A 20,378-nucleotide genomic window follows, 5' to 3' on the forward strand; every position below is an offset into this window, starting at 1 on the left:
CAGGCTAGTTGTGCAGCGGATTGGGGCCCTGGGGTACCATCCTCTTGGACTCATCGTACGCTGCTCCTCTGGCCTCGCCGGTGCCTGATGACGACGACGACAACGCCGCCGGCCCCGTCTTGAGCACCGGGCCGCCGCACTTCCGCGCTGCAGCAGCCGTCGCCGCCTTGAGAACTCCGCAGCTGCAGGCGGCGGTGCCCAGCTCGGTCGCCACCAGCAGGAGCAGCAGCAGAAGCGGCACCGAGAGCGTGTCCGGAAATGGAGGAGTGCCAGCACCCGCGGCGCGTCGTCTCATGGTCGACGGCGGAGCTTGGCTAGGCAGGGCAGCGGATTGGAGGAACAGAGCAGGTGGTTTGGTTGTCCCGTGGTGAGATTTGAGGAGTTGTCTGCGATGTGTGGGGAGGTAGGGGGGAGGAGGAGGTGGCCAGACAGATGTCGCACGAGAGGAAAGAGACGGGGTCCGCCTTTTGCGAGCGTGAATTTACGCTCCTGTCGAGTGAGGCCAATCGGGAAGGTCGCTGACCCTGTGGAAACGATGCAAACGTGTTCTGGAATTTCAATACCCTTGGATCGTGAGACCATAGTCGTCCGTAGATTCTGTTATTTACTGAATCTTCAGTATAATTGTATAAATCATCGCAAAATGAAGTATAACTGTATAAACCGGGCAAAAACCCTTGCGGCTTACAATTGAGCTGAAGGACCAATTGCAGTTTAGAACGCGACCACCCAAACGAATGCTAATTTTAACTATTTTTCGTCCTTTCGATGAGCCGAACGGCTGACGTATCCTTTTTTTTGTGTGTCGGTCACTTCATTCAACGCAAGGCCGACGCGTTTTTCTATTTGAAGGAAGAAACCTTTTCAAAAACATACTAACAAATTTAACATAGCTATACATTAGACGGTGATCAACAACGGATCAAACCTTACTTAAACATTAATTAAACATAAATTTAAAAACAAAAAACCGCAGTCGCTAGCCGCCCATCACGCTACCCTAAGCGTCCTTGCCATTGTCTTTGTCATTGTCGGCGAGGTCAATGAATGCTCGCGACAGTCCAGCCCACAGGAATGCGGTCTGCCATGCGCACACGTCGACTCCTTGGGTGTCTGCTCCTCCTGCGGCAATGCTCGCGACATTGTCTCTCTCATCAGAATATACAAGCCAAGTTTATAATAATGAAAAAGTGATTCCCAATAGCATATGAAAATGACATAACACGAAACTCTCTATATAAAGAACAAGGTGCCACTTTGAGGCACAAGTGTGGTAAAGGATAGTAACAAAGTCCCTTCTCTCATTTTTTATTATGGTGGGCTCAGTTGGCCTCCCCCGTTCTTATTCCCTCAATGGGACAGTGCTTTAATAATAATGATCATCACACTTTTTTTACTTACAACTTAATGAAAACTTGATGTGAAGAACTATGAAGCAATATGACTCAATATGGATGCCTCTGTGAGTGTACCAGGATGTGCAATGATCTAGCGTGACATGTATAAGCAATATGATGAATGATGACTTTGCCACAAATACTATGTGAGCTCTATATGATCATGCAAAGCAGTATGATGACGAACGAACTAGTCATATGATGTAACGGTCAAATTTGCATGGCAATATATCTCGGAATGGCTATGAAAATGCCATAATAGGTAGATATAGTGGCTATTTTGAGGAAGATATAGGAAGGCTTATGTGTGGCAGAGCGTATCATGCCACGGGATTTGGATGCACTAGCGAAGTTTTGCACTGATCCTCGAGGTGAGAATGGGCAATGCACGGTACCGAAGAGGCTAGAAAAATATGAGGAGGTGAGATTGCGTATATCCATGATTTCACATTAGTCATGAAGAACTCATATACTTATTGTAAAGTTTTATTAGTTTTATCACAAATCAAAGCACTATCCGTGTGCCCCGAGGGAGGGGTTGGGAGGAGTTAACCATCGTGCGCCTCCGACCCGAAACAACACTAGGGTTTTAACAAGGAATAGAAATGCTCACACATCCCCACCATGCCTTTTTAATATATTGACAATCAAGAAATTAACATCTCTTAATACTGATACTTCTACAAATCTACGATGATGCACTTACACCTTTTTCATATTACCACATGAATATCATTAACCCACAATCTGTCTTTGTGCTCTACATGATGGTTTTGATTATCACTCACTGAATATTTTTGGACTAGACTTATGACCCGTGCAAATTACCATCACTATTCATTAACTCTCAAAAAAATATAAGTGAAGAACAAGAGTGCAAATATTTCTATCAAACCTATATGCCACCGTGCTCAAAAAGATATAAGTGAAGTACTTGAGCAACTACTAAGATCAAAAGATATAAGTGAAGCACATAGAGTTTCTAGCAAATCATGATGGAAGTGTCTCTCTCTCAAATAGGTGTGTCCAAAAAATGATGATTGTGGCAAACTAAAAATAAAATAAAATGATGCTCCAAGCAAAAACTCATATTATGTGACGATAAAAATGTAGCTCCAAGTGACATACCGATGGATTGAGACAGAAGAGGAGATGCCTTCCGGGGCATCCCCAAGCTTAGACGCTTGAGTCTTCCTAGAATATTACCTTGGGGTGCCTTGGACATCCCCAAACTTAGGCTCTTGCCGCTCCTTATTCCTTTGTCCAACGTGATAACACCCAAAACTTGAAAACTTCAATCACACAAAAATCAACAAAACTTTGTGAGATCCGCTAGTATAAGCAACATATCAAATGCTTTAGGTACTTTTATAAATTTATTCATATTTAATTATTCAATAATAGGTACTGTATTCTAACTTCTTCATGGCTTATACCTCCTGATACAATCCATAGCATCATCAAAACAAGCAATCTATGCAAGCAGAAACATAATCTCTCTAAAACAGAACAATTTCTAATGATCTGTAAACAACCAGTACTTCTTTAACACAAAAAATTCTGCAAAATTAGGAAGACCTGTGGAATTTTATAGCAATATTGTGCAAAAATTCAGCTTAAAAATATGTTCTAGTAAAATCACGTAAATTCTACACTGGACGTCAAAGTTTCTGTTTTTGGACCATATCAATTCTACTTATCATGCAAGTCGTCCCAAAGGCTTTACTTGACAAAAACACTAATTTAAACATAAAACACAATAATTACACAGTAAATAATCATGTTATCTGAAAATAATAGAATTATTGGGTTGTCTCCCAACAAGCTCTTTCTTTATAGCCATTAAGATAGGCTTGTGATAATAATGATACTCACATGATGACGAAAATTGAAGCACAAAGAGAGCATAAAGCATGTGAAAAATACATCAAGTATAACACACTTCCGATGCATATTCGTTTTGTAGGAAAAAAATCTCAAGACATGTGAAATCTAGCATATGCAAATAGGAAGAGTGAAGCATTATTAATTTCAACATAAAGAGAGGTAATTGAGTAGCGTGAAAATTTCTATAACCGTATTTGCCTCTCTCATAATAATTGCATGTAGGACCATATTCAAATTCAAGTATATAGCTATCATATAAAATATTTTCTCTACGATCTACATGCACAAAAGTTTTACAATCTTCCAAGATAGTGGGATCAACGTTAACTAAAGTCATGACCTTTCCAAGCCCACTTTTATCAATAAAATCGTAAGATTGAACACTCTCCGAATATATGGGATTCTTATCTAAAGTTGACACTCTTCCAAATCCACTTTCAATATTATTGGAAACATTATTAACCAGAACATATTCATAATGGGGCTTAAATAAATTTTCAAGATCAAAAGAAACAACATCACCCCAATCATGATCATTGAAATAAGTATTGTACATAAGAGAATTATCATCCCCAAGCTTGTAGTTTTGCATATTGCTAGGACAATTGGCATTAATAGAATTTATAGTAACATCATTGCAATCATGCTTTTTGGTGCAATCTGTCTAAAATAAGATTTCATTATCATTAAACTCAGAGAGGTAGGGAAGGTGTTTCTTAGGACTCTCACAACAAAAAGTATAATCATAAATTTCACACAGATTCCAAGCATAACACATTAAACATTTTATTTGATCGCTTAAAAGTCTCCCCTTTTGAGACAACCGATGTTCCCTTTAGAGACAACCAATGACACACAAAATAAGTAAGCTCGTCTAATTATTTCCCCTCAACTAAGCTAGTTGGGTTTTCAACACGAGCACAAATGGATCGAAGATGATCCAAGTAGAATACTTTATGTGGATCCATAAGTCTTTACTTTCTATTTTTTTGTGATAACATGATTATTGCAAGAAAACAAGTAACTAGAAAAGATAAATATTTTTGTATTTTTGTTTTTTATGAAGCAAACTAAATATAACAACAAATAAAAAGAAGAAAAAATGAATGATAATTTGTGTGGAGTGACTTGATAGTTGGTGATGATATTTCCCGGCAATGGCGCCAGAAATCCTTCCTCATACTTGTGATGTGTGTTGGGTTTTCCGTGAAGAGTAACGGGTAATTTCAGCACAATACAGGTAAGTATTTCCCTCAGTTAAGAAACCAAGGTTTATCGAACCAATGGGAATATCAATCCTCAACCGTCTTGAGCGGCTGCACACAAAAGATCAAACAACTTGCACCCAACACAGGCAAGAGGGTTGTCAATCCCCTTGATCTCATTATTTGCAAGAAAGTGATGTGTGTAAATAATTGTGAATTGCAAAATAAAATAAAATACAAAAAGGCAGCAAGCTAAACATAAGTTTTGTAAATATATAAGTGAATAGACCCCGGGGCCATAGTGTTCCCTAGTGGCATCTCTCATGAAAGAAACATACGGTGGGTAAACAAATTATTATTGGGAAATTGATAGCAAAGCAGATAGTTATGCGATGTTCACGACAATGATCATGTGTATATAGGCATCACGTCCATAAGCAAATACGCCGGCTCCTGCCTACACCTACTACTGTTACTCCACTTCAAGAGCGCTTCTATGCTTGCCTCTCCACGTATTAAGTTCATGACAAACAGAGTAATGCTTGGAGAAGGATGACACGATGTAGACAAAGTAAACTCAATCAATATGAATAAACCCCATCGTTTTATCCTTAGTAGAAACAAAACAAAGACACATCTTGTCCCCTTTTGTTACTCGGATATAGAAACCCGTCAGGTTGAACCCACTACAACACACACCTCTCACTGAAGAACTATCAATCCACCTAGCTAAAGCAATTCAATAGATCGGAGAGATTTATGAAGCTACGATGATCATGCAATTAAGAATCATAATAATGAGGTGTGACTCAAATACTTTTCATGAATAAGCTGAACATAAAGCCACAATTCATCGGATCCCAACAAACACACCATACAAAAGTATTACATCAGATGGATCAAAGCGAAGACGCGATGATCATTATATTGAAGATCGAGAGAGAGAGAGAGAGAGAGAGAGAGAGAGGAGAGAGAGAGAGATGACCATCTAGGTACTAACTAGGGACCCGTAGGTCTGTGGTGAACTACTCACACATCATCATGAGGGCAGCAAGGTTTATGAAGAGGCCCTCTGTGATTGATCCCCCTCTGGTAGCTTGCAGGAACAGAGCTCTAGATGAGATCGCGGCGGAACACAGACTTGCAACGGCGAAAAAATTGTTTCATGATGCCCTCCAGGATTTTTGGAATATATGTGAATTTATAGGCCACAGAAAGGAGGTAGGAGGGCCACCAGGGAGGGACAAGCCATAAGGGCATGTCGACCCCCCCCCCCCCCGACCGTGCCTTGGTGGCTTCTGCCTCCCTCGTGTGGCCTCCGATCTTCTCCTGAGGCTTCTAGGTTTTCTTTTGGTGTATAAAAAATCATAAAAAAGTTTTAGGGAAATTGGACTTCATTTGGTATTGTAAACCTAAAAAGTAAAAAACAGCCAGAAAACGACAACTGACACTAGGCATTGGGTCAATAAGTTAGTGCTAAAAAATAATATAAATTGGTAAATTATTACTCAAAAAGCATCCTAGAATGATAATATAATAGCATGGAACAATAAAAAATTATAGATACGTTGGAGACGTATCAACTGCCTATTGGAACATGTTCTTCATAAGCATTGTGAGCCATATTAAATTCAACATCTCTATCTTTAGTTGCCTTGGCCACCATGATATTTAGAACTTTGAAATCATAGTTGTCTATCATTTCTTCAACGACATCTTGACTGTCGAGAAGAAATAATCCACCCTGACTAGTTCCTACTTCATTTATCCTGTACATGTAGTTAGTTGATCCATAGCCTTCAGTTTCAGTCAGTGCTATCAAGTTGAGAAATGTGATGTCTGAAAGAGAGAACTTTCTTTCCATGTTATCTCTGCCCTGGAAATGCAGCCTCACCTCCCAAATGTCATCATTTAGCTTGCATTATAAAAATTACTGAATAAATGTCCTGTGCTACAAAATTTTTGTTATGGCCCACTAACTACAAAATACAGTAGGCATCCAACTAAATCACTATTGCATTAACCTAACCTAGGGTACAAATGCTTCTTTGTATCTACACTACTTCCTAAATACTCCATCACTGCTGCATCAATGTAAGTACATGTTCTAGTTGGATCACTAGTGAACTAAACTAGCACTAATGAATTAAACTAGGGTTTGTTCTAGAGAAGACAAAAAACTTACTCAACCCCTTCAAATACAGACGCCGGATAGTGCGAGTTGGCGGGATCCGTGGCAAAAGATCTAGCAAGAGCCCTGGCCGATCCGTACTCAAGCGAGAACTGTTGATTATCCGGCGACGGTGGTGCAGCCTTTGGCGCGGCCGGAGGTGTCCGCTGTGGCACCGACGCCAATGTTGCAAAGCTGCCGCTACCCAGCGAGTTTTCCACTTCCGAATATTCTCCGCTATAGCCATCCCCCGTTCCACCTCCCCCATAGAGTGGTCATCGTCACCTGGCTTCGTTGCCACTGACGACATCGTACGATAGGAAGATAGAGTGAGAGAAGAGAGGGGAGGGGGCGAAAGAGACTGAGCGTGGTCGGTCACTTTGACCCTGGTCAGAATGGGTCGACCTAATGACCGTTAGCACGCGGACTGTCATCCCCTAGCCGACAAAACCATGACGGGCGGGACCCACATGTCATAAGCTCACTTAAAATGTAACTGTTTGGCCAGTTGGGTTTTTGGAATAGTGTACCACTTTGTGGCAGTTTTTTGGAAAATTAAAAAGTGATAGTTTCTTATGGTCAATGCATGTAATGTGGTAGTTTTTTTTTGCTATATACTCAGTTGGGAGAGTCCGATTTGTAGGCAGGGTCGCGCAGCTACACCAGCGTTAGGAGGGCGTGGTCTCGACACACCTCCTCCGCGAGCGCCCGTGGCACCGCTGGCACGGGGATGCGGTGCAGGTCAAGGTGCCAACCATGGGGCAAGTTGACATCCGGATACGGCTGCTTGCACGCAGATCCATCTCGTAGGCGGACGGCGGCGACGATGACGGAGGTCGAGGCACGTGGGATGAGCTAGAGCTGGCATGGAGCTTCCCCTTGCCCTTGCCAAAGAAACCCATGGATAGGGTTTTGTTGTCGCCAGCAAGAGGGGCAAGCTTAGCCAGATCTGAACGGGGAGGGGAAGTCGATGAGGCCGGCCCTCGCCCCGCATACTTGCATTAAAAAGGACGACGACCTGGTGCTCTCACTCACTACCAAGCGTGCCCAAGTTTGCTGGCCGCGTTTAATACGACCGTAGGTCGTGGTTGTGCGTCCGACAAGTTGGTGTGTGGCGGACACAGAACAAACATGCGGTGCATTGGTCTCTCGTCCGTGTTGATGTGGTTTAAACATAAATTTGAACCTAAAATGCATTTAGACAAATAACGAGATGACGACTGATGTCCCACAAGCATATGGGATCGTAGAAGTTTTTGAGGGTAGAGTATTCAACCCAAATTTATTGATTCACTCACAAGGGGAAGCTAAAGAATATTCTCAAGTATTAGCACCTGAGTTGTCAATTCAACCACACCTGAAAGATTAGTGTCTGCAAGCAAAGTATCAGTAGCAAGGTAGTACTATAGCAACGGTGCCAGGAAAAGCCTTGCTGACGGGATGTTAGCGCCAACAAAGTCTTGCAACAAGTAACAGCGGAGTAGTAAGGAACAATAGTAGTAGCAGCAGCAAAGTAACAAGTAACAGCAGCAGTGACAGTAGCAGCAAAGTGGCCCAATCCCTTTGGTAGCAAGGGACAAGCCTAGGCAAAGTAACGTAGCGAGAACCAGTAGTAAAAGACTCGTAGGCAGTGGATCGGTGATGGATGAGTGTGACGGATGTGATTCATCATGTAACAGCTATAACACGGAGAGATAGGTAACTAGCTCCCATTCATCAATCTAATGTAGGCATGTATTCCGTATGTAGTCATACGTGCTTAGGGAAAAGAACTTGCATCACATCTATTGTCCATCCCTCCCATGGCAGCGGGGTCCTAATGGAAACTACGGGATATTAAGGTTCTCCTTTTAATAAAGAACCGGAGCAACGCGTTAACACGCGGTGAATACATGAACTCCTCATACTATGGTCATCTCCGGGAGTGGTTCCGGCTATTGTCACTTCGGGGTTGCCGGGTTATAACACATAGTAGGTGACTACAACTTGCAAGATAGGATCTAAAACACACATATATTGGCAACGACATAATAGGTTCAGATCTAAAATCATGGCACTCGGGCCCTAGTAACAAGCATTAAGCATAGCCAAGTAGTAGCAACATTAATCTAGAACATAGTGGATACTAGGGATCAATCCCGGTCAAGAACTAACTCGATTACATGATAGATCTCATCCAACTCATCACCGTCCAGCAAGCCTACGATGAGATAACTCACGAACGATGAACAACATCATGGAATTGTCGGTGGAGAAAGGTTGATGATGATGATGGCGACGATTTCCCCTCTCCGGAGCCCGAAACGAACTCCAGATCTGCCCTCCAGATGAAGAACAGGATGTGGCGCCGCCTCCGTATCGCAAAACGCGATGACACCTTCTCTCTGATTTTTTTCCACGCAAAACGGAAGATATAGAGCTGAGTTTGGGGGCGGTGGTGCCACGTGGGCCCCACAAGCCTGCACGGCGCGACCATAGGGGGTGGCCGCGGCCTGTGGGCTTGTGGCCCACTCGCACGCCCCCTCAGGTGGATCTTTGCGCAGGTATTTTTCTTTTATTCCAAAAAAATCTTCGTAAATTTTCAGGACATTCCGAGAACTTTTATTTCTACACAAAAACAACACCATGGCAATTCTGCTGAAAACAGCGTCAGTCCGGGTTAGTTCCATTCAAATCATGCAAATTAGAGTCCAAAACAAGGGCAAAAGAGTTCGGAAAAGTAGATACGACAGAGACGTATCAACTCCCCCAAGCTTAAAGACTTGCTTGTCCTCAAGCAATTCAGTTGACAAACTGAAAGAGACAAAAGCAAAACTTTGACGAACTCTGTTTGATCTTGTTGTTGTAACTATGTCTAACTCATAACCAGAGTTTCAGCAAGATCACAATCAAACCACAAAAGAAAATGACATCTAGGTCTCACGGTAAACTCATATCAATGGCATAATCAACTAGCGAGCAAATAATAATAAGCCTCAAATGTCAACACTTCAATCAAAACAACATGAAGCAGTACGAATAGATGGTATCTCGCTAGCTCTTTTTGAGACCGCAAAACATAAATGCAGAGCACCTTCAAAGACCAAGGGCTGACTAAACATTGTAATTCAAGGCAATGAAGATCCAGTCATAGTCATACTCAACACATTTAAAAGCAAAGCATAAAAATGACAAAGGTGCTCTCTAATTGGTGCTTCTGTAAGAGGAGGATGACTCAACAGGAACATAAATAGACAGGCCCTTCGCAGAGGGAAGCATTGATTTGCAGAGATGCCAGAGCTCAAGCTTTTTGAAAACAGAGATAATAATTTTGGGTGGCATGCTTTCATTGTCAACGCAATGACTAAGAGTTCTCAACATCTTCGATGCTACACATGCTATAGGCAGTTCCCAAACAGAAAAGTAAAGTTTTGACTCCCCCACCACCAATCAATCGCACTCCACGGCTAGCCGAATCCTCGGGTACCGTCCATACCAACATCAATCCTAGGGGAGTTTTGTTTGCAATTATCTTTTCGATTTGAGCATGGAACTGGGAATTCCAATTACCGGCCCCTTTATCGTGAATGATAGTGAATAAACACATATCGAGGATAACACGCCTAGCATGGAAGATACCAATAGCCCCCTGTCACCACATGAGCGGTTCGGGCATGCAAAACAAATTATTTCTTGAAGGTGTAGAGAGTGGCACATGCAAATTTACTTGGAATGGCAGGTAGATACCGCACATAGGTAGGTATGGTGGACTCATATGGCACAACTTTGGGTTTATGGAAGTGGATGCACAAGCAGTATTCCCGCTTAGTACAAGTGAAGGCTAGCAAAAGACTGGGAAGCGACCAACTAGAGAGCGACAACAGTCATCAAAATGCATTGAGATTAACTAACATTGAGTTCAAGCATGAGTAGGACACAAATCATCATGAACATGAACATCATAGAGGCTATGTTGATTTTGTTTCAACTACATGCGCGAACATGCGCCAAGTCAAGCCACTTGAAACATTCAAAGGAGGATACCATCCTATCATACTACATCATATTCATCTCAACATTCATGTGGGCAACCAAGACAAACCATTATAAACTCCTAGTTAAATAAGCATGGCATAAGCAACTACGATCTCTAAGTTGTCATTGCAAACATGTTTCTCTCACAACAAAGCTGAACTAGGAACAATGAGCTAGTCATATTTACAAAAACAAAATAGATCGAGTTCATACCAGCTTTTCTAGGCTCAGTCACTTCATCATATATCGTCATTATTGCCTTTCACTTGCACGACCGGATGATGTGAACAATAATAAGAGTGCTTGTGCATTGGACTACGCTGGAATCTGCAGGAAAACACAAAGGAGAAGACAAAGTAATATGGCTCTTTGAAAGCTAAACAGGTATGCATGCAAGAGGCACTAAACATTGTAACCAATATCTTCTACCTTGACCCAAAGAAAAAGAAAACTATTTACACGGGAAAGCTCCCAACAAGCAAAAGAAGAAAAAGAAAATCTTTTTGGGTTTTCTCAAACTAGACAGACACACGAAAATAAAACGAGAAAAATAAAATAAACTAGCATGGATGATACAATGGCAAAGTGTGAACACCGACTAACAAAGTGAAAGCATAAGCAAGAATGTAAAGTCGGTGAGAACACGTACTCCCCCAAGCTTAGGCTTTTGGCCTAACTTGGTCTACTCCCAAGGATGGTCCTGGCGAAACCCAAAATCTTAATGGGGGTTATACGGGAGCGCTGCATCCATTGCCTGAATAGCTGCCTCACGGAAACGAGCAGCCTTTGCCTCCCTCTCATACTCCTCTGCCTCTCCTGTGGTTATGTGATATCTCTGTTTTACCCGAAAGTCAAAGAGAGCAGGAGCAGGAAGGGTAATATGGAAAACACGCTGCCGGTTAAATATCAATCGGTATAGGAGAGATTCATCATCCCTCTCAAGGAACTGGTAGCGTGTCAAAGCGACGCGGTCAAGGAAAGATGTATGGAGCGGGGGATCTCCTTCGCGGATGGGTACTCCAAGAAAATTTGCTATGCGAGTGGCATAGATGCCACGAAAGAAACCCCCTTCAATAGCATTCTTATTCAGCCTCCTTGCTATAATAGATCCCATGTTGAAGCTTTTGTCACCCGTCACTACGCTCTTAAAGATACTAAGGTTGGGTGCGCAGAGGTGACAATGCTCAATCTTGCCATTAATGCATCTGCCTATGAAGAGGGCAAAGTAATGCAAGGCAGGAAAATGAATACTCCCCATGGTAGCTTGCCTAATGTTTCTAGTTTCTCCAACCGTAATACCAGCGCAAAAATCTCTAACCGAAGATTTAGGAGGATCATTGAGGTTACCCCAAATAGGTATTTTGCAAATTCTATTGAAATCGTCTAAATCCATGGTATACGATTTATCATAAAGATCAAGCAGTACCGATGGCTCACGGCCAGCTGGAATTTTGAATCTACGAACAAAAGAGGCAGTGAGAGAAACATATTTTTCACATTTACCGGAGATGAATTCTTCGAGTCCGACGTTGTGAACAAGTGCATCAAACTCATCTTTGAAGCCTGCCTCAATCATAAATTCATCAGAAGGCCATTCACATAGTTGTACCTGCGCGTCCCTAGGTTGGTAAGGATCAGGCTCCCAAATCCCAAGACGGGGACCTCTCTTGCTTGAGGAACCACCATGAAATTTTCTTCTGAACATCTTCCTTTTCTGAAATTTTCAGTGCCCAAAGGAAAGGTGAACAAGTTTCAACTAAACTTGTAGCAACTACTCCCACAAGTGCCCAGAGACCATATTACACATCAAAACTACTTGGGACCAGCTAGAATCAGCATGCAAAGCTCAAGAACATGGTCACCAAGGCAGGAAAAATACGCGGAGTATAAGGCACTAGAGCAAAAACTAATTGGACCAATGGAGGAGTCACTTACCAAGGAGTAATTTCCCGAAAACGGTTCGGAGAACGGTGATTTGAGCAAAGAGATCGAAAATCCCAACAAGAGGAGCAAGAACACGGGTTTGAGCTGCGAAACGATTTTTTCTGGAGGTAGGAGAAGCGGATGAGAGCAAGAATGAGTGGACGGGGTGCCTGTGGGCCCCACAAGCCTGGGTGGCGTGGCCAGGGGGGTGCTCGCGCCCCTAGGGCTTGTGGCCCACTCGTGTGGCCCCCAGACAGACTCTTTGTCCCAGTATTTTTCAAAAAATCCAGAAAAAATCATACTTGATTTTCACAGCGTTCGGAGAACTTTTATTTTCGGGGTACTTTTCTACCGGACGTGAAAACAGAAAACAGGGAAAACTAAGCTAAATCTATCATTTTTCTTCTAAGCAACCTAAAGTAAAAGCTTGGAACAGAGGTTTGTGACTCCTCGATTCATCCATCTCATGGTCATCGAAAGAAATGCGTTAATGGGGTTGATCAAATCCCCTCGACAAAACTTTCTCGAATCGCAAAAGAAGACGGAGAATTTTCGAATAGTCACAGAGTCACCTCAATGGGGATGTTATCTCCCCAACAAGCAAATCATACTTCATCTTGACACGAGGAATAGGGCATTCAAAGCTCCCAATAAGAATCGATGAAGTTTTTTCGATATCATTGATGCAATGTACTCAATATTGTCTCTTCGGAAAGTGCACCGTATGCTCATTACCATTGACATGGAAAGTGACATTGCCTTTGTTGCAATCTATAACAGCCCCTGCAGTGTTCAAAAAGGGTCTTCCGAGGATGACAGCCATGGCATCGTCCTCGGGAATATCCAAGATAAGAAAGTCTGTTAAGATAGTGGTGTTAGCAACCACAACACGCACATCCTCGCAAATGCCGATAGGGAAAGCAGTTGATTTGTCAGCCATTTGCAGAGAGGTTTCAGTGGGTGTCAACTTATCCAGTTCAAGTCTACAATAAAGAGAGAGAGGCATAACACTAACACCGGCTCCAAGGTCGCATAAAGCAGTTCTAACGTAGTTTCCTTTAATGGAGCAAGGTATAGTGGGCACACCGGGATCACCTAGTTTCTTCGGAGTTCCACCCTTGAAAGTGTAATTAGCGAGCATGGCGGAAATCTCAACCTCAGATATCTTCCTCTTATTAGTCACAATATCTTTCATGTACTTAGCATACGGAGACATTTTGAGCATATCCGTCAAACACATTTGCAGAAAGACATGTCTGATCATCTCAACGAATTGCTCAAAATCCTCATCATCCTTTTTCTTGGATGATTTGGGAGGAAAGGGCATGGGTTTCTGAACCCATGGTTCCCTTTCTTTATCGTGCTTCCTAGCAGTGAAGTCATTCTTATCGTATCTTCTAGTCTTAGGCTGTGGGTTATCAAGATCAACACTAGGTTCAATCTCCACATCCTTATCATTGCTAGGTTGAGCATCTTCATGAGCATCACTATTGATATTATCATTATGCTCATGTTCATCACCAGATTGTGTTTCAGCATCAGAGACAGAGGCATCGTTTGGACTCTCGGGGGTAGCAGCAACAGGGTTGCTAGTGCTAACTCCTTGATAATCTTGTTCAACTCTCTTCGGATGACCCTCAGGGTACAAAGGTTCCTGGGTCATTCTACTGCCTCTAGTAACGACTGTGACGGAATTGTCATTCAACTCATTGAGCAAGTCATTTTGAGCTTTAAGTACTTGTTCTACCTGAGTAGTAACCATAGAGGCATGTTTACTCAGAAGTTTAAGATCATTGACATTTTTGTCCACACAAGCACTTAAATGACTAAGCATGCGAGCATTCTTTTCCAATTGTCTGCTAACATATTCATTAAAACTCTGTTGTTTGACAACGAAGTTATCAAATTCATCCAGGCATAAGATAGTAGGTTTATCAAAAGGAATACCACTCTCATCAAACCTACGCAGAGAATTTACTGCTACTACCTATATCGGGTTATCGAGACCATGGATCTCTTCGATATGTGGTAGATTTTTGACATCTTCAGATTTAATGCCTTTCTCTCGCATAGATTTCTTGGCTTCTTGCATATCTTCAGGACTGAGGAATAGAATACCTCTTTTCTTCGGAGTTGGCTTAGGAGGTGGTTTGGGAATAGTCCAAGCATTCTCATTGCACAAGATGTTATTCAACAGAATCTTAGCTTGTTCTACAGTTCGTTTCCTAAAAACACTACCGGCACAACTATCTAAGTGGTCTTTGGAAGCATCGGTAAGTCCATTACAGAAGATATCAAGTATTTCATTCTTCTCAAGAGGGTGATCAAGAAAATCATTCAGTAGCTGGATGAGCCCCCCCAAGCTTGTGGGAGACTCTCTTCTTCAGCTTGAGCAAAGTTGTATATTTCCTGCAAGGCAGCTTGCTTCTTATGGGCAGGGAAATATTTTTTAGAGAAGTAGTAGACCATATCCTGGGGGCTACGCACACAACCAGGAGCAAGAGAAGTGAACCAGGTTTTAGCATCATCCTTTAGCGAGAAAGGAAACAGCTTGAGCATGTAGTAGTGGCGGATCTTTTCCTCACTAGTGAATAGGGTGGCTATATCGTGCAGTTTGGTAATATGGGCTACAATCGTTTCAGACTCATAACCGTGAAAAGAATCAAATTCGACTAGAGTGGTTAACTCAGGGTCGACAGAGAATTCATAATGCTTATCAGTCACAAAGATAGGCAAAGTGGCAAACTTCGGGTCGTATTTCATCCTAGCGTTCAGAGATTTTTCTTTCCACTTGCGCAGAAGTTTCTCAACATCATAGCTATCCTTACACGCAAGAATATCCTCAGCTATCTCTCCCTCCATAACATAGCGCGTATCAGGCATAACAGGCAATTCAGGCATAGCAGAGCTAGTTCTAGCGGGAAAAATAGGAGGTTCTACTTCAATAGTATCAGCAGTTTCAGAAGTATCATCACATCTAGCAGCAATTCTAGCAAGTTGTGCATCAAGGAATGCACCAAGTGACAAAGCAGTATCAAGCATAGCATCATCAGGCATAGTATCAAGCATAGCATCATCAGGCATAGTATCAAGCATAGCATCATCACGCATAGTATCAAGCATAGCATCATCAGGCACATGCGACATATCAAGATTTCTACAGGAGGGGATGTCACAAACTTACTCAAAACAGAAGGTGAATCAAGTGCAGAGCTAGATGACAGTTCCTTACCTCTCCTCGTAGTGGAAGGTAGGATTTTAGTTCTTGGATCTTTCGGATTCCTCATAGTGATCAGCAGACGAAAATCCCAAGTGACTCAGAGAATATAGCTGTGCCTCCCCGGCAACGGTGCCAGAAAAAGCCTTGATATCCTACAAGCGTATGGGATCCAGCAGTTTTCGAGGGTAGAGTATTCAACCCAAATTTATTGATTCGCTCACAAGGGGAAGCTAAAGAATATCCTCAAGTATTAGCAGCTGAGTTGTCAATTCAACCACACCTGAAAGATTAGTGTCTGCAAGCAAAGTATCAGTAGCAAGGTAGTACTATAGCAACGGTGCCAGGAAAAGCCTTGCTGACGGGATGTTAGCGCCAACAAAGTCTTGCAACAAGTAACAATGGAGTAGTAAGGAACAGTAGTAGCAGCAGCAACAAAGTAACAAGTAACAGTAGTAGTGACAGCAGCAGCAAAGTGGCCCAATCCCTTTGGTAGCAAGGGACAAGCCTAGGCAAAGTAACGTAGCGAGAACCAGTAGTAAAAGACTCATAGGCAGTGGATCGGTGATGGACGAGTGTGACGGATGTGATTCATCATGTAACAACTATAACACGGAGATATATGTAACTAGCTCCCGTTCATCAATCTAATGTAGGCATATATTCCGTATGTAGTCATACGTGCTTAGGGAAAAGAACTTGCATGACATCTATTGTCCATCCCTCCCATGGCAGCGGGGTCCTAATGGAAACTACGGGATATTAAGGTTCTCCTTTTAATAAAGAACCGGACCAACACATTAACATGCGGTGAATACATGAACTCCTCATACTATGGTCATCTCCAGGAGTGGTTCCGGCTATTGTCACTCCGGGGTTGCCGGGTCATAACACATAGTAGGTGACTACAACTTGCAAGACAGGATCTAAAACACACATATATTGGCGACAACATAATAGGTTCAGATCTGAAATCATGGCACTAGGGCCCTAGTGACAAGCATTAAGCATAGCCAAGTAGTAGCAACATCAATCTAGAACATAGTGGATACTAGGGATCAATCCCCGTCAAGAACTAACTCGATTACATGATAGATCTCATCCAACTCATCACCGTCGAGCAAGCCTACAATGAGATTACTCACGAACGATGAAGAGCATCATGGAATTGTCGATGGAGAAAGGTTGATGATGACGATGGCGATGATTTCCCCTCTCCGGAGCCCGAAACGGACTCCAGATCTGCCCTCCAGATGAAGAACAGGATGTGGCGGTGCCTCCGTATCACAAAACGCGATGAAACCTTCTCTCTGATTATTTTCTAGGCGAAACCGAAGATATAGAGCTGAGTTTGGGGGCGGTGGTGCCATGTGGGCCCCACAAGCCTGCACGACGCGGCCATAGGGGGTGGCCGCGGCCTGTGGGCTTGTGGCCCACTAGCACGCCCCCTCAGGTGGATATTTGTGCACGTATTTTTCTTTTATTCCAGAAAAATCTCCGTAAATTTTCAGGATATTCCGAGAACTTCTATTTCTGCACAAAAATAACACCATGGCAATTCTGCTGGAAATAGCGTCAGTCCGGGTTAGTTCCATTCAAATCATGCAAATTAGAGTCCAAAACAAGGGCAAAAGAGTTTGGAAAAGTAGATACGACGGAGATGTATCAACGACTTTTGAATTTGAATCGACTCGTTTTCCCAACGTTTTTGTTTGTTTGTGTGTAAATGGACACACACCAGACAGTTTGGGTCGGCCTTAGAGCATCTCTAGCACACCCCGTATAAAGCTAACTAGCAAAAGTCGTTTACAGTTCGCGGGAAAAGGGTTTTGCAGGCCGCCGCAGGCGTGGACAGAGTGAGATCCCGCAAATCGGACCCGTAAAAAAGGACATTCACAGAAGATGCTTTTTTGTGGGTCGGCCATGCGGGGTCTGCTCGAGCGGCACCGCATTGACCCCGTAAATCAGAATTACAAATGTGCAATATAAGTAAAATGTCAATATTACAAATACATTAATCATCCAAAGTACAATAGTTATTTAAAACACCGTAGCAAACTAAATAATTGAATACAAAACTTGTCTCGTATATAAATCACACATGAACAAAATGAAATTGAATGGAAAAATGGAATGTGTTACTGCCGAGTCCTTTGCGAGTGGTGCTCAATAAGATCCTCTGAAGTTGACAGTGGGTGTTTGCATTTTCAATCTCCGTGTAGGTCTGAAGAAAAGCTCTAATTCGGTTAAGGTCTCTAGCTGGTTTGACACGGCTACCCATATTGTCATAGAAGAACTCCAAGTTCATGCCTCTCTCATCTTCGAGAATCATATTGTGAAGAATAACACAACATGTCATGATGTTTTCAACGATCGCTTGTCCCAAAACCGAGCAGGACCACGAATAATGGCAAACCTAGATTGCAAAACTCCAAATGCTCTTTCAATGTCTTTTCGGCCTGCCTCTTATGCCCTTTCAAACTCTTTCCTACTTTGGGGGTCCTTGATGCTCTTCACAAATGTGTATCAAGAAGGGTATATCACATCTGCAAGATAGTACCTTTTGTGTATTCATGTCCATTGCTAATGTAGTTGCAAGCTGGAGCATCACCACTAGCAAGCCTAGCAGGAAAACGAGACCGTCGCAACACATTGATATCATTTAGAGTACCCGGCATACCAAAAAAACAATGCAAACTCCATAAATCATGTGAAGCTACGGCCTCTAGCATAATTGTTACATCACGAGACTTTCCATGATACATTCCCTGCCATGCTTTTGGGCAATTTTTCCAAGTCCAATGCATACGATCTATGCTTCCTAGCATGCCAGGCCAACCTATTCTTTCATTAAATGCCATCAATTTTTTGTGTCTTCCTCGTTCGATGCCTGAAGATATTCAGGACCAAAGACACGGACAATCACTTTGGCAAACCAACGCACAGACTCAATTGTACTATATTCCCCAATGCGAAGGTACTCATCAGTATAGTCATCCGGAACACCGTATGAAATTACCCGCATAGCTGCCGAGATTTTTCGGTATGCACTAAATCCCTTCAAGCCCACAACATTCCTTCTTTGAGTAAATATCGACAATTGGCCTCACAAGTTTGAACAATTTTTACAAAGAGGGATCTACGCATACGGTACCTTCTCCGGAAGAGGTGCGGCGGGTATGTTCAATTGGCGGCGAAGTAGTCTTTCATCAGCATCTCGTTCCTGAGATGTCGATTTCGATGATTGCAAAGACGGCCGACGGTCGATCCTTGCCGCCTCTTTCGGTTCTCGTCTTCGTGCTCCTTCACGGCAAGGGCCATCACCAAACTCTGCTGGTGAAATGTGAGAAGCATCGTCTCAACATCCGAGTCATCCGAATCGGATGAATCCTCGAACATAAACTTCCCGCGCACGCTCAACTCCATCTCTTATGGTGGCTCCCCGGCCGCGGTGGATTGGCGGATCCGGAGGAGCCGATGCAGCAGCTCGGCGGAAGAGGGCAGGTACGCCCCAGCGACGCGATTCACCCCGTAGATTTGGCGGAATCGCCGGCGACAGACTGGCGGGGGTGGCTGAGGAAGGGGTAGGGAAAGGGCGCGGGCTGAAATGCCTGTCCCGTCAACCGCTTCCCTTAGATACAGGGCACCGTATAGGCGAGGCGGAAACCAGTGTTTTCGCGGATCGGGAAGGGGATTTTGCCGCGCCCCTCAAAACAATTTATGGGTCAGACGCATTTGCAGGGCCTGATCGGGCAACATTTTTCATGTAGACCCGTATTTTGATGGTTATTTTGCGGATCAACGCATTATATGGGATGTGGTAGAGATGCTCTTATGTCAGCAAAAGCTGATTTGGTTCGATGGGGTGAGACTTGGTAGCTTTGGAACCTTCGATTATGGATGTTCAATTTCTGCTCAGACGTAGGCGATACAGTTTGAAGAGGATGAATCATGCCGCACGAACTACATGTCCACCTTGGTATCTTTTCACTAGACTTGGGCACAGTGCCGGAGTATAGTGTAAGCGCATAGCGTGGAGTGCTAACATCGAACACACTATTGACATTGTCTCACCTGCTACTCTTGGGAATTGAAGTTTTTTTCCTTTTTCTTTTTCAAAACGGATGGGAATTGAAGCTTTAGTATTAATAGTATGCGCCTTCTTGGACTTAGAATGAAGATCAAATTTTAGAATAACCAACTACAGCTTAATTATAGCCGAATGCTAGCGATTTGAGCAGGACACCATTAAAATGTACGCCCTCAGTTCGAGATTACTTTTTACAAAAGGAGGATTTCCTCCAACCTTTATATCAATAAAATGCATGCAGTCATTTTATTAAATAAAACAATTAAATGCGGTTTCAAATAATCTCTATAGGTTCAGCAAAAAAGCAAAGACAAACAGAAGATGTCACAACCGGTCAATATAGATCTAGATGCTTATCATCTATCCTATTACTGGACCGTCATCCAAATCGGTTGTACATATCCCGAGCTATCATCTTTCATCGGACACACCCAGTAACCAAAGGCTTCCTGGTTGCCGCACGAGTGAGTAACGA

This window comes from Hordeum vulgare, chromosome 6H (assembly GCF_904849725.1).
Source record: "Hordeum vulgare subsp. vulgare chromosome 6H, MorexV3_pseudomolecules_assembly, whole genome shotgun sequence".
NCBI lineage: Eukaryota > Viridiplantae > Streptophyta > Magnoliopsida > Poales > Poaceae > Hordeum > Hordeum vulgare.